The sequence below is a fragment of the Peromyscus maniculatus genome, chromosome 13, assembly GCF_049852395.1.
Source record: "Peromyscus maniculatus bairdii isolate BWxNUB_F1_BW_parent chromosome 13, HU_Pman_BW_mat_3.1, whole genome shotgun sequence".
In the NCBI taxonomy this organism is placed as follows: Eukaryota; Metazoa; Chordata; class Mammalia; order Rodentia; family Cricetidae; genus Peromyscus; species Peromyscus maniculatus.
In genome coordinates this window covers 54389562-54405699 of record NC_134864.1, presented here as the reverse complement: position 1 = coordinate 54405699, position 16138 = coordinate 54389562, and the positions used below count along the sequence as shown (strand labels likewise).

General features: G+C 41.3%; 2 protein-coding genes across 2 annotated transcripts in view; one reads left to right on the top strand and one right to left on the bottom strand.

Moving 5' to 3' along the window:
* The window catches only part of Sumo1 (small ubiquitin like modifier 1), a 147329-nt gene extending 141690 nt beyond the window's left edge, over positions 1-5639 (bottom strand). Inside the window, exon 1 of the mRNA XM_076550340.1 lies at positions 5635-5639. The gene's annotated coding sequence lies outside the window, so the exon portion shown is untranslated. The remainder of the gene's footprint in view (positions 1-5634) is intronic.
* The window catches only part of Bmpr2 (bone morphogenetic protein receptor type 2), a 118585-nt gene that overhangs the window by 12410 nt on the left and 90037 nt on the right, over positions 1-16138 (top strand). The window lies entirely within an intron of this gene.

The following is a 16138-nucleotide window of genomic DNA, read 5'->3' as shown; positions in this document are numbered from 1 at the left end:
AGGGCTAGACAGAGAAACCCTGTCTTGAAAAACCAAAACCAAACCAAACCAAAAACTCCCATGCATTTAAAACAATCAACCAACCAACCCAAAAAACAACAATCAAGAATATTTCAGATATCTAAAAATCTTACATTTAATTATTCAAGAATAATTGATCAACTCAGTTGTGTCTCAGTTATAGTCTCTTATTTTGCTATAAATTATGGCAGATATTTGAGGTTCTGTTTTCATTTGTAATGTTCAAATGTTGATTGGTAATAAAACCTTTCCTTGAAGATGCAAAGCTTCAGTTGTGGAAAACAACAATTAGAGCAGGAGTGTGATGATGACATAATTTAGTTGAGGATGTGTTTATAATGTTTCCATGTCTTCATAGTGATTGGAATCCCTGGGGACCAGTGTAGCATGAAGAGGAACTTTATATTTAGTGACTGAACCAAGAGCAATAGTGTAATGATAAGAAAGCAAGATTAAAGCCAGTCAAATGAAATTATTCCTTAACTTTTTGAATGTTTTACATGGATATGCTGTTGAGTTATTTTTGTCCTTTGGCCAAAACCCATGTGTTAGCTTGATGAACTGCTATAAAGAATGTTAATTTTTGAATTTATTTTATCTTTTAACACTAACCTTTTCCCATTTATACAGCTACTCTCTAGGAATCATTGTTTTGTCCATATACTTAGAGTTCTGAGAAGTTCCATTTCCTTCAAGCCATTTTTTTTTTTTTTTTTTTTTTGGTTTTTCAAGACAGGGTTTCTCTGTAGCTTTGGAGCCTGTCCTGGACTAGCTCTGTAGACCTCTTGAACTCACAGAGATCCACCTGCCTCTGCCTCCCGAGTGCTGGGATTACAGGCGTGAGCCACCACTGTCCTTTTTCTTTCTTTTTTTTTTTTTTTTAAAGACAGTCTCTCTCTATTACGTAGCTCAGGCCAGCCGGGCAGACCAGGCAGGCCTTGAACTCACAGAGATCCGCCTGCGTCTGCCTTTGCAAAGGCATGTATCTACCACTCCTGGCGAAGTCATTCTTTTAAAAGCAAAATATTGGGGACTGGAGAGATGTTTTAGTGGTTAAGAGCATTGGCTGCTCTAACAAAGTACCCAGGTTCTATTCCCAGCACTTACATGGACCTTACAACCATCTGCAAATCTAGTTCCAGGGGATCCAGTGCCCTCTTCTGGCCTCCAAAGGCACCAGGCATGCACATGATACACAAACGTAAGTGGAGACAAAACATTTGTCTTAGTTGGGGTTTTTCATTGCTGTGAAGAGACACCATGACCATAGCAACTCTTGTAAAGGAAAACATTGAATTGAGGTGGCAGCTTACAGTTTCAGAGTCCATTATCATCATGGAGGGACACGGTGGTGTGCAGACAGACATGGTGCTGTATAGGTAGTTGAGAGTCCTACATCTTGCAGACAACAGGAAATGGTGTGTCTCACTAGACAATATCTTGAACATATATGAGACCTCAAAGCCCGCCCCCACCGTGATGCACTTCCTCCACAAGGCCACACCCACTCCAATAAAGCCCCACCTCCTGATAATGCCACTCCTTATGAGCTTATGGGGGCCAATTATATTCAAACTACCACAACACTCAAACACAAAATTAAATTAAAAATAAAAGATATTGGGTTGCTTCTTTTCTTTTGCTAAAGAGTAGGGCCCGTGGCCCTTGGTTCCATCCTTATCATTAGTAAACAAGAACACCTTCGGTAGTAAGTTGAGCTTTAAGGATTTAGTAGACTTCCTCCATCTCTTGATCTCTACCTAAACAGTCCTAGTTTGTCTAGCCTTTTTGTAGCTTTCTGAATTTATACATTTTAAATGTAGCTTTGATATTGGAGAGTCCTGCGACTATTACTTTTTTAAATGTTTTATTTTTAAGAGAAAGCCCTGCTGGGTAGTTCACAGTAGCCCGGAGTTCTCACCGAGAAGGCAAAGGAGCAGGAGTGGTGTTGTCAGCATTCTGGAGATAGGACATCTGGAGTGTAGGAAATATATCTAAGTGCACCCTCTTCGGTTAGCTTCCCGGGTACTGGATTGTAGATGTGCAGTACCATATCTAGCTTGGGGATATTACTTAAAGCGAACAATTGTATTTGAAGGAGAACTCTGAATGATGAGATAAATAACAATGTCAAAAGGCAGTTAATAAGTACTAGTACTAAATTACCAAAAGGATGCCCTTTTGGTCTGCAGTCTTAGTTTTGTAAATTAGGTGAGCTGATTCTTGAAATCTTCCCAGCCTATTTGACTTATTTAGGCCACTAATTATAGCATTTGTTGTTTAGAACATGACATCTTTTTGTTAAGGTGCTGAGAGAGATTCCTGTGAGATTCAGCTGAGTCATGTCCTTAGCAATTGTCATGAGAATTATGTTGTAGAAGCAGTGAATTTCTACAGCAAATGAATGTTTCATTGTTGTTTAAAGGAGCTAGTTTTGTAAAGGATTTACCAGAAAACAACCCTATCACCTATAAAATAATACTTGTGTATTATATACTGCTGAGAGGAACAAGTCAAGTGAGATAGTTACTATTTATCCATGCTGGGTTTCTCTGTGTAGACCAGGCTGGCCTGGAACTCTCAGATCCGCCTGCCTCTGCCTCCAGGGGGCTGTGATTAAAGGCGTGTGCCACCACCGGCCAGCTGGTTATTTTCATTTGTTCATTTGTGTGTGCATGAATGTGTGTGTGTGTGTGGAGGTCAGAAGACAACGTGGGGGTCCTCTTCTTTCACCTTATAGACTGCAGAGATAACACTTAGATCGCCATGCCTGACTGGCATATGCTCTCAACAGTTTCTAATGACCTAACAGTTATTGTTGCAAATCTTCTAGTTAGAGGCATTGTGCTAAATGCTTTACTTTGTTTCTTGTAGTTATTACAAACTTTTCTACAAGTATTTTTCCCCCCTACATATACCGACATTTAGGCATAGGAAATTCCTGGAATGTAGCAGAACTTCATTTCAACCCAAGATTATTTTGGCTTTTAAAACTTTCTCCCAGTACTTTGGAGGCAGAAGCAGGTGGATCTCTGAGTTCGAGGCCAGCCTGAGCTACAGAGCTAGTTTCATGACAGCCAGGGCTGTTACACAGAGAAACCCTGTTTCAAAAACCAAACCAAACCAAATGTAAACAAAACAAAACAAAAAACCTCAAAAAGTTCTCCTTGTTTATTTCTCTGTTTCTGGGATAGATTTCAGGGCCTTACCCATGTCAGGCAAATGCTCCTTCACTAGATTGTAGCTCTAGCTCACATGTCAAGTACTCTGTTCTTTTGGGGGCGCTGGGAGGAAGACAAGGTCTCTTATTTAGCCCATGGTAACATGGAACGAACTGTGTAGCCAAGGCTGTTCTTGAACTTGAGGCAGTATTCTTGGCTCAGCTGTCTGTGTGCTGTGATTACAGTTATTAGCCGTCATGCCCAGCTTCCAAATTTCGATTGTTAATTATATTTCCTATCAATACATTTTCATGTTACAAGGGAGAATTGATCATATTGAGGTACCCTTAGTATTTACATTCTGTGAATTGTTTTCTCTGTAAATTTAGCAAATTAGGATAAATTGATTAATCACTTCAAAGTAATTGTGAAATATTTGGTTTATTAGCAGATAGTTTTCTATCTGATCAGTTGTTTTGCATTTATCGTATATTCATTAAATATCTATCATGTGCAGTTGTGTTAAGGTACAGAAGTGTGAGTTATGATTCCAGTATTTGATGGTATGTCTTCAGCTGCTGTATTGTGGGTTAAAATACACAGATTTGGCTAGAAAAGTGGTGGCATATGCCTATAGTCCCAGCTGCTAGGTGAGCTAAGACCAACCTAAGCAACACAGCTAGACCTCCATCTCTAAGTAAATAAGTGGAGAGCAACTGTGTTGGTTAGTTTTATGCCAGCTTGACACAAGCTAGAGTTATCTGAAATGAAGGAACCTCAATTGAGAAAATGCCTCCATAAGATCTGGCTGTAGGGCATTTTCTTAATTATTGATGGGGAAGAGCCAAGCCCATTGTGGTGGTGTCATCCCTCAGCTGATGGTCCTAGATTCTCTAGGAAAGCAGGCTGAGTAAGCCGTGAGGAGCAAGCTATTAATCAGCACCCTCCATGGCCTCTGTATCAGCTCCTGCTTCCAGATTCCTGCCTAGTTTAAGTTCCTGCCTTGGCTCCCATCAATGGATTGTGACTCTGGGTATGTAAGCCAAATAAACCCTTTCCTCCACAAGTTGATTTTGGTTGTGGTGTTCCATCACAGCAATAGTAATTCTAACTAGGACAATAACCAAATTATAAAATGGAAGAAGATATACAGAATGCTTATAGGCAGTAATAAAATGATAGTAGCAGTATAAACAATGTACAAGCCACTGTGACTGGACAGGTACTGTAGTCAGATTTTCTGTGTCCCACCTGGCCCACAGTCAGGACAAATCTCTCACCCACAGTCTCATAGCCTTTTATAAAATAATCACACAGAGGCTTAATATTATTTATAACTGCTTGGCTATTAGCTTAGGCTAATTACTGACTAGCTCTTACACTTAAATTAACCCATAATTCTTATTTATGTTTAGCCATGTGGCTTGGTACCTTTTCTCAGTTCTGCCTTCACATCTTGCTTCCTTTGTGTCTGGCTGGCGACTCCTGACTCAGCCTCCTCTTCCCAGAATTCTCCTCGTCTGCTTGTCCCACCTGTACTTCCTGTCTGGCTACTGGCCAATCAGCGTTTTATTTATCAACAAATCAGGGCAACACACATTCACAGCATACAGAATGACATTCCTCAGCAAGGTACTAAAAGGGTGCTGGGGAATATTATTTTAAGGTGTATTACTTTTGTTTATGTTGCATTTGTTTAACTCTGTGAATCCGTGTTACTGAGCCTGTGTAAAACACCTGATGGCCTAATAAAGAACTGGTCAATAGCAAGGCAGGAGAAAGGATAGGCGGGTCTGGCAGGCAAAGAGAATATATATATAAATCTGGGAGGGGAGATCTAGCAGCCAGAGAAAGAGGTGGACTCCAGGGGCCAGCCATCCAGCTATACAGCAAGCCACAGAGCAAGAGTAAGATTTATAGCCGGGCGGTGGTGGCATACGCCCTTGATCCCAGCACTTGGGAGGCAGACCCAGGCGGATCTCTGTGAGTTCAGGCCAGCCTGGTCTGCAGAGCGAGATCCAGGACAGGCACCAAAACTACACAGAGAAACCCTGTCTCAAAAAACCAAAAACAAAAACAAAAAAACAAAAACAAAAACAAAAACAAAAACAAAAAAAAGAGTAAGATTACAGAAGTAAGAGAACAGGAAAAGCCCAGAAGCAAAAGGTAGACAGGATAAATTAAGGAAAGCCGGCAAGAAAGAAGCTGAGCTTAGGCTGGGCATTCATAATTAATAATAAGCCTCCATGTATCAAAGATGCTTTAATGCTTGAACTTGTTGGAAATTAGGTGTAGTGATATGCTTATGTAGTGCTAACAACCCAGAAAGCCGAGGTGGGAAAGTAAGTGAGGCCGGGTAGTCTATGACATCCTGGGCAACATAACAAGATCCTCATCTTAAAACAGTAGCAAACCCACACTCTCTCCTCTCTTCCTCTTCCTCTCACTCTCTCTGTCTCTTTCTACATATATATAGTTTATATATATGAACTATGTATATTCATATTCATATATTTTTCTTCAAGAAGAAACTTTTGTTTGTTTGTTTGTTTTGAGACAGGGTTTCTTTGTGTAGCCCTGGCTATCCTGGGACATTCTCTGTGTAGACCAGGCTGGCCTCCAACTCAGAGATCCACCTGTCTCCACAGTGCTGGATTTAAAGGCGGGCACCACCACTACCTAGCTGTCACCACTAAAACCTGGGCATAGTGGTGCATGCCTTTAATCCCAGTAGTCAGCAGGCCAAGGCAAGTGGATCTCTGAGTTCCAACCTGGTCTACATAGTGAGTTCTAGGCCAGCTAAAGCTTCATAGTGAGACCCTGTCTCAAAAATTGAAACAAAACCAAACCAAAAGCACTTAGAAAGAATACTGTCAATTAGATTATTTTACTTAAAAAAATGTTTTACAAATATTTTTTACTTTGGGATGTGGCAGCACACTCATCCCAACACTCAGGAGGCATAAGTGGAGGGATCTCTGTGACTTTGCATCCAACATGGTCTACATAGAGTTCTAGGCCAGGCAGGGCCACATGTTGAGATCCTGTCTTTGAAAATATGTATATTCTTTGAGAATTTCATAAACACACACACACACACACACACACACACACACACACACATTTTTGGTTTTTTTGAGACAGAGTTTCTCTGTGTAGCCCTGGCTGTCCTGGAGCTCTGTAGACCAGGCTGGCCTCGAATTCAGAGATCTGCCTGCCTCTGCTTAATCCAAGTGCTGGGATTAAAGTCATGCGCCACCATCTCCTGGCCATAAATATATTTTGATCATTTTCATCCCTACTTTTCCTTCTGAAAAATTTTAAAGCAAGATAATTTATGCTTGGAGAGGACCTGTGGGAGAATCAGGAGACTGAGTCGTCGTCGGGATGGAGAAGGGTAGCAGTAAGGTGGTTTTTTCAAATCTCTAGTGTCCCTAGATTCATGTGTCATTGCCCACCTGCTTTTGTGATGAACTGTTTTTTGAATAGTAAGAATTCTTAGATCTAGACTCTTTAGTTGAATTAGTTTAAAAAAAACCAACCCAAGCCGGGCGGTGGTGGCGCACGCCTTTAATCCCAGCACTCGGGAGGCAGAGCCAGGCGGATCTCTGTGAGTTCGAGGCCAGCCTGGGCTACCAAGTGAGTCCCAGGAAAAGGCGCAAAGCTACACAGAGAAACCCTGTCTCGAAAAACCAAAAAAAAAAAAAAAAAAAAAAAAACCAACCCATTTCACTGAAGTGTTTGTTGTAGAGGTCTCTGTTCCTCCAGATTTTCAGTGTACATTACAAATGTGTATTGGTTCTAAGTGTCCTTTTTTATTTATGGGAAACTATAAACATGGAAAATACTTTTCTTGGAGTAATTGAAAGAATGGAGGTAGAGTCGCTCTTCCTGACTACCTTTATTATGCAGAGACTACTAATTTCTACTCTTGTGGCTCTTTGCAAATGAGGACCTTCCTGTTTGTCCTGTTCTTAAAAGACTGTTATTGCAGCATTCAAAGACATGGGCCATGTGTCATTTGTATTCTCATTGAAAGGACATGTAACTTTTTTTTCCTGACATAGGCACACAGTCAGTGTATCATTTTGAGCCCCTCCCCCCATCATAAGGAAATGTTCTTGTATAGTTTCGTTTGGTCAGTACAACGTTTTCTTATTCTTCGTTATTCTAAAATAATACCGTTTGGAGTTATTTGGTGTTGTCAGTTTTCATAAATGGACTAGATTTATAGACTTATTCCAGACTGTTGTGACTGCAAATCCTCTGATGTCTCACCCCCACCCCCACCCTCCACCACAAAAAGGAAAAGAAAATGTTGGGGCAGTGGCTGGAGATTGGGCTGAGGGAGAGCCAGATTTGGGGTGGAGTGGGTACAGCTAGGCCAAGAGTGGCCGCCTTGCGCTCACCTTGCTTCAGAGGAGCCAAGCTCAGGGGTGTTGGAGGGAGGGATGAAGTCCGGGCTTGAGTGGGCGAAAGGCCTGGGGCTGAGAGCTGATGTCTTCCCCATAACTCATTGATTCTTTCTCCTTAGGAGTTTGCAGAGCTTAAGCTATTTGTATCACTGCAGTACTCTTCCTAAAACACTTGTCCTTCCTATTAGACGAAACTTAGGTTGGGAAATCAGCCCTTCTCCACAAAAACACTGTCCTTGTAGTGGAGATTTTATGAGCCCAAATGAATTCATAGCAGGGTTTCTGTGAGGTGCAATAAGAGGCCATCTCTTCTTTGTGGGCTGGGTTGGTTCTAGAGTTACTCACTGTAATAAAATTGTGTGTGTGTGTGTGTGTGTGTGTGTGTGTGTGTTTATTGTCTCCATTCCACCCCCAGCTGAAAACCAAACCCGGGGTCTTACTTCTGCCCATGAGCTAAACTCTGTGAGTTCCCAGGGAGGTCCAGGACAGCCAGGGCTACATGGTGCTATCTCAAAAAAAAAGAAGAAAAATTGTGTATGTTTTATTCAATCATAAAGATAAATAAATCATGACGTTTCCAAGAAAATGGATGCTAAGTGAAATAATTCAGACTCAGAACACCATGTTTTCTGTCATGTGGACTCGTGTGTGTGTGTGTGTGTGTGTGTGTGTGTGTGTGTGTGTGTGTGTGTGAGAGAGAGAGAGAGAGAGAGAGAGAGAGAGAGAGAAGGATTGAAAGGGGTTCACAGAATAGGAGGAAGAAATCTTAACAGATGGGAGAGAGGAAAAAGAGACTGAGAAAATTGATGTGACAGAAGCAGAAGAGAGTAATTACTTGGGAGGAGATGGAGACCGGCAAAAGAGGGTGAGGGATGGGGAGGCAGTGGAGGAGGAAATGATAAGAACAGAGTAAAAAAAGGTGACGTGTATGAGTGAAAATGCCGTAATGAAACACGCTGCTTTGTATGCTGATTGAAAACATTTAAAATACAATTAGTTCTAGATGTATATATCAATACATCTTCATAAAAGGGCATATAGTGAACTGAACATTGTAACAGCGTTCTTATTATCTAGACCAAGGAGGGGTGGCAGTCTCCTTTCGGTTAGATGCATTCAGTGGATCCAGCATGCTAATGTCTTTGTTGGCATGCCACCGATTCAGGGGTAGTGAGTGAAGGAGCCCTGAGGAAGGGTGCCAGGAGTGCCTCAGATGGCAGCTCTCTTTACTTGCATGGCATAGTGAATTAAAGACTTTTATCAGATCTTTTTAATCCAGTGAATGCAAATTTTTCCGGTAGCGGATATGGTCACAGGATGTTGAGAATATTGCTGGAACACTTTGAGGGAAAGGGATTGAGAAATGAGAATAGATATAAGTGGTTTTCTTTGTTGATGAATTTGTAGGTGTTTAGTAAGATTGTCTGATGTATAAATTGGTAATCCTTACTATGTATTGTATGTATTTAGTCTTTTATTTGGTACAAATCAGTAAGATGTTTTCGTTATATAATATCCTAGCATGATATAAATAAGTATTTTTAGAGTGTTAGTTTTAAAGCAAAAGGCTGAACAAAACTGTTAATCTTTAACTATTTTTGGAAAAAGCTTATTGAGAAGTTCCAGATAAAGTAGTCATATATCAAACAGAGTCTGAGTGTATCAATTACACTTCTTTTTTTTTTTGTTTGTTTTTTTTTTTTTTGTTTTTTGGTTTTTCGAGACAGGGTTTCTCTGTGTAGCTTTGCGCCTTTCCTGGAACTCACTTGGTAGTCCAGGCTGGTCTCGAACTCACAGAGATCCGCCTGGCTCTGCCTCCCGAGTGCTGGGATTAAAGGCGTGCGCCACCACCGCCCGGCCTCAATTACACTTCTTAACAAATGCATATCATTTAATTAATAGTCTATTTTTTGTTGAAAGATTTCCAGACTGTCCACATGTTTCTTTGAGATTGCTCTGTGATTATGATGCAGTAAAATGTTGGAAATCTTAAATGCTGGAAACTCTTTAAATGAACAAGTAGCAAAAGAGAGTTGGGAAGCTTTTGTAAAGAGCTCCGCTGTTAGCACAGTCTTGCTTGTGCCTTCTGCCTATTTTAGGGAAAGTCTATAATGCCCAATGGTCCTGTTGCCAGGACTTCATGAAGCTAAGACTGGATTGTAGCCAGACATTCAGTTGGTCAAAACCCCACACTTCCTTGAGACCTAAGAGGAGCAGCAGAGAGGGAGGAAGAGGTGGGGTGAAGGATGGGAACACTGGATAGGGGTTGGAATAGGGGTTACATGTCACATGGATTTTTATTGTGTCAAGTAGGTTTAGCAGACTTTTAGAATAATTTAGGCCTCTTAAGCTCTCTTTCATTCTGTTATTTTTGTTAACAAGAAACAATATTGATAACAAAACTTGATTATTCTTCATGTATAATTTTTTTCCTGTTTTTCTTTTTCTTTTCTTTTTTTTTTTTTTCCGTTTTCTTGAGACAGGGTTTCTCTGTGTAGCTTTGCGCCTTTCCTGGAACTTACTCTGTAGCCCAGGCTGGCCTCAAACTCACAGAGATCCACCTGCCTCTGCCTCCCGAGTGCTGAGATTAAAGGCCTGCGCCACCACCGCCTGGCTCCTTTTAGTTTTTCAAGACAGGGTTTCTCTGTGTAGCCCTGGCTGTCCTAGAACTCATTCTGTAGACCAGGCTGGCCTCTGACTCAGAGATCCACCTGCCTCTGCCCACCCCCCAACCCCACAAGGCTGGGACTAAAACCATGCTCTACCACCTCGTGGCACTTTCTTGTGTAATTTTAAACAGACTAATACTTTAAAAAAAAAAAAAAAAAAGAAATAGAAACCTGCCTGGGGGTGGTGGCTCACACTTTTAATCCCAGCACTCAGGAGGCAGAGGCAAGTGGGTCGCTGAGTTCGAGGCCAGCCTGGTCTGCAGAGTGAGTTCCAGGACAGCCAGGGCTACATAAAGAAACCCTGTCTCAAAAAACAAACAAATACAACAGCAAAAACAAAGTAAGAAGGCTAAGTGTGAGGCAGGTGGATTGTTGTGAGATCCAGGCCAGTCAAGGAGACAGTGAGACCCTGTGTCAATAAAATGAAATAAAAAAGCCAGTCTGGTGGTGCAGTTCTTTAATCATATACTCAGGAACCAGAGGCAGGTGGATCTCTGTGAGTTCTAATACAGCCTGGTCTAATATATCGAGTTATAAGACAGTCAGGGCTATATGAGAAATCATCTCTAAAATAATACCATGCCCCCCCCCCCATCATCACCCTCCAAAAAGAAAGGAAGAAATATTTTGTATTTGTGAGGATATACTTTTACTAATATGTGTGTTACTTGTTTTTCTCCTTGGGTGACCAGATACCTTGCAGGAAGCAGCTTGCTGTGGGATTGACTGTTAGATATGTTGCCTAGATAGTTTGTTGTTTTTATTTTTATTTTATGTATGTAGTGTTTTGCCCAGATGTTTGTATATCACTTACGTGCCTGGTGCCCTCAGAGGTCAGAAAACAGTATTAGATCTCTTGGCACAGGAATTGTGAACTGATACGTAGATCTTGGGAATTGAACGTGGATTCTCTGAAAGAGCAGTCAGTGCTCTTAACTGCTGAGCCATTTTTCCAGCCCTGGTGGCTAGTTTTGGTTGTTGACTTGAGAAAATGTAGAGTCGCCTGAGAACAGAGTCTCAGTGTCTAGATCCGGTTGGCCTGTGAGTGTGTCTGTGGGGTATTGTCTTGATTACTCAGTGTTAATTGATATGGGAAAGCCTGGCCCACTGTGGGTGGCACATACCTTAGGCAGAGGATCATGGCCAGTAAAGGTGAAGGGAGGTGGCCAGGTACAAGTGGGCATTCATGTCTTTATTTTTCTCTCTGCTTTTGACTCTGGATATGACCGGCTGCTCTAAGGTACTGCCTTGGCCTTCCTGCAGGGGTGGGCTGTAACCTAGAATTGTAAAGGTGAATCATCCCTTCTCTCAGTTTCTTTCTGTCACAGCATCGGGAAAAGAAACTCGGACACTTCCTACCCATCATGGTGAGGAACGTGTCGGGGAGTGGCCTTCAGCTTCTCAGCTTTGGCTCTGGAAGCACATCTCAGGGGAACAGGAAGAGAGAAAGGAGAATGCCAGGGTTGAACTTTTTAATCCATCAGGGACCCCAGGCCATGAATGGTCACATTCAAGGCCAGTCTTCTCCTGCAGGAAGTCTTCTCTGGAAGTATTTTCAAGAACAGTGCCCCAGGCATTTCTTAATCTAGCAAAGTTGACAAAATGAGCCATTGCACTATGTTTAATGTTTATGTGATAGTTCAGTTTCATTTTGACAAATATTTGGTATTAGGTATTAAACCCAAGGTCTCACACATATACAAAAGCATACTACCTTTGAGCTATATCCTCATCTCTGAAATGGTATTATAGTAATTGTGAGTAGAACTGTAGTTTTAAATTTTTTTGTTTTTTGTTTTTTTTTGAGACAGAGTTTCTCTGTGTAGTTTTGGTGCCTGTCCTGAATCTCCGCTCTGTAGACCAGGCTGGCCCTTCTCAGCGCTAATTTTTTTTCCTTCACCAGATACCTGGATTTCTAGGCTAGTGTCAACAGTGATGGCCACTGTTTATTTCATAAAGGAACAGTTAATGACCCTCAGATAATGATAACACAATGATGAGGATTCAGAGGATCAGAGATTTTATTTACTTATTTTTATTTATACGGTAAAACTATTTTACTTGAATGTTTATATTAGAAAATATTCTTAAAAATCTTTGGTCAGACATGGTGGCACATGCCTTTGATCCCAGCACTTAGGAGGCAAAGGCAGAGACAGGTGGATCTCTGGCAGTTTAAGGCCAGTCATCCTTAATCCCAATCCCAGGGGATCTAACAGGCACACATGTGCTGCATATACATGCATTGCCAGCAAGAAATTCATTCGCATAAAGTAAAAGAAATCTGAATAACAACAGGAAAAGAAAACCTGAAAGGAAAGGTTAAAAAATATCTTTTAAATACAATTTGATACAATTTGGTTAGATACTACCCAAATGGTGATCTTCTGTATAAATACACCCCTCTAGTTCCTCACGCATGTTATGAGAGCAGTCTACTACTGTCTTACACACTCAGCCCAAATGGTGTTTCACATATAGTAAAGTTACCTCAAAAATGTTTCTTCAGTAGACTGGTAATTGTGTGTATGTGTGTTTGTGTACAGATGGGCGCTTGAAAAAGAGACTGGAGGCTGGGGATGCAGCTTCGTTGGTACAGTGCTTACCTAATATGTACAAAGCCTGAGATTGAGCCTTCACACCACATCAATGGCATGGTGGCATACATCTGTAGGCCCAGTACCATAGAATTAAAGGCAGAAGGGTATAAGGAGTCTGAGGCCATCCCTGGCGACGTAGTGAGTTTAAGGCCAGCCTGGGCTACATGAGACCAGAAGTGTGTGCATGAATATGGGGTAGATTTTATATAAACAACAGTATCTTCACTATTAGTAATGAGCAGTATATTCAGTGGCTCTCAAAATGTACTTCATGGGTCCTTGGGGTCGGGTGAATATGATATGAGCCTTTTTTAGGGGAATGCGAGAGGTCAAACATATATCTAACAGTTCTAAGATGTTAAAGTTAAACATTGTTACCTTTACTCTGTTGATAGTTTTTACTAAAGATACAGCTGGCATCTTAGCATCAAGGCAGTAACACTATGAATTTACATTGTGTTCTTTGTTTCTGAGAACTGCAGTTTAAAAAATGCCAGTTCCAGCTGGGTGGTAGCAGTGGCGCACACCTTTAATCCCAGCACCCAGGAGGCAGAGGCAGGGGGATCTCTGAATTCAAGCTCTCCTGGTCTACAGAGTGAGTTCCAGGACAGCCAGGGCTACACAGAGAAACCTTGTCTTGAAAAATGAAACAAAACAAAACAAAAAAAAAACAGTTGCACTAATGAATAGCCTTAGAAGAAACAGTAAAATTTAATTTTATTAAATCCAGCAGTCCTTTCATTTTTTATCTTTTTAGTATTTTGTACAGCACAATGGGAATGCAAGTATTTCTGCCACTACAAGCATGTGATAGGTGACTCCCACAGGAGTTGAGAGTCACCGATCTAGGTAGATCATAAAGCTGGAAAGGGGGGGTGTTAGTGCTGGCTTTTTTTTTTTTTTTTTAGCTGAGGACCGAACCCAGGGCCTTGCACTTGCTAGGCAAGCGCTCTACCACTGAGCTAAATCCCCACCCCTGATCTGGCGTTTTCCCTTTCCCCTGGAATAGTCCAGGGCTCCAGCTCAAGGGATAGTGCTGCCCGGCCGAGTTCAGTGATCTGAACTGTGGGTCTCCTTTCTCAGTCAGACCTCTGCCGATGTTCTTACAACCACGTTAGACAGTATGAAACACTTACTAGCGTCTTTTCTGATTCTGCTGTGTAACTTGTAAGGAATGGATACGTGTCCAATTTTGGCAGAATACTGAAAGAGACTTCTGGGCTGTAGAGACAGCTCAGTGGTTGAGAATGCTTGATCCAGGTTCAGTTCCTAGCACCCACAGGGCGGTTCACAACCATCTGTAACTACAGTTCTAGGAAATCCAATCCCCGTGTATGATTTCTGCATCAGGCATGTGCACAGTGTGCAGACACACACCTAGGTATGACACCCACACACATTAAATAAATATATCTGTTTTTTAAAAAGCCAGATGGTAGCTCATGCCTTTAATCTCAGCACTTGCACGGCTACACAGAGTAACCCTGTCTTGAAAAAACAAACAAGCAAGTCTTATGCTATGCCAGATACTGAGTTTGCCAAAATGTTAAACAGTTCTACTCTTCTTAATAATTTTTTATTCAGTTTTGTAATTTTTTATAAAATAGATTTGTTTTTTTATTTTTTAGATTTATTTATTTTTATTTTGTGTATGGGTGTTTTGCTTGCATGTATGTCTGGTACAGTGCCTGGGGAGACCAGAATAGGGCACTGGATCCCCTGGGATTGGAGTTACAGATGGTTCATAACTTTCATGTAGGTGTTAGGAATTGAACCCTGGTCCTTTGGAAGAGCAGCCAGTGTTCTTAACCATTGAGCTATCTCTCCAGCACAGAATATGTGTTTCATGTTGGCAGCCACTGAGTGCTTTGCCTGTATGTATGTCTGTGTACCACAGGCATGTCTGGTACCCAAGAAGGCCAGAAGGGAGAACTGGATTTTCTGGAATTGGAGTTACAGATCGTCGTGAGCTGCCATATGGGTGCTGGGAATTGAACCCAGGTCCTCTGAAAGAGCAACCAGTGCTTTTTAACCACTGAGCCATCTTTCCAGCCCCTACATTTAAAAAAAAATTTTTTTTGATGCTGGTATAAAATGCAGAGTCTTGCACATGCTAGGAAAGGACTCTACCCCTGACCTAAACCCCTAGTTCCGTCTACGGAATAGTGTTTTTTTGCATTTGTTTGTTTGTGTTAGTTTGGGGATGTGTGTGTACATTCCATGGCACAGATGGAGGTCAGATGACAAATTTCAGGAGTAGCTTCTTTCTATTGCGAAGGTTCTGAGCATCAACTCATACTGTCAGCCTTGGCCTTGGCTGCAAACTCGATCACTTCAGTTCAGTCTCTGGGACCTACATGGTAAAGGAGAGAACCAACTCCAGCAAGTTGTCCTCTTACCACATGTACACTATGGCATATGTGTGTGCCTACATATGTAATACACACACACACACACACACACACACACACACACACACACACTAAATGTAATCTCAAACACCCCCCCACCCCCCACCCCCCACCCCCGTTTCTCTGGCTGTCCTGAACTCACTCTGTAGACCAGGCTGGCTTTGAACTCAGAGATCCACCTGTCTTTGCCTCCCAAGTGCTGGGATTAAAGGCGTGCGCCACCACCACCCAGCTAAAAAATATTTTTTGAAAAAGGACATGGACAATTTTGATGGTGACATTAGGCATCTGTTAATAATCACTGAACACCAGAGATTGCCAGCAAACTAGAAGCTAAGAGAGAGCTTAACTAGATCCTCAGTTTTTTCTTCCAGAAATTACCATTAGATGCTGATATATTTTAATTGTATACTTATGAGGTACAGAGTGACCTTAAGATCTCTATTGTATAAAGCTTAGAATGATTGATCAAAGTAATTGGCACATTAACCATTAACTACCTGAAACATGTATCATTTATTTACCTCTTTTTCACCATTTTTATTATCATTATCATTTATTTACTCCTGTTTCCTCTAACAGTGAATTCTATGTTCCTTTTCTTCTATTACCAAAACATCTACACACATAGACATGAGCACATACACTTACAAAACATACATACAAACACATAAACAAATCTCTATAGTGACTGTACTCTTAGGTTTTCTTAAAAGCAACTTTCTTTTATTTTTAAATTTTATTTTTTAAAAGATTTATTCAGGTATTTTATGCATATGAGTGCTCTATTTGAGTGTATGCCTGCATGACAGAAGGCGGCATCGGATCCCACTATAGATGGTCGTGAGCCACCGTGTGGGT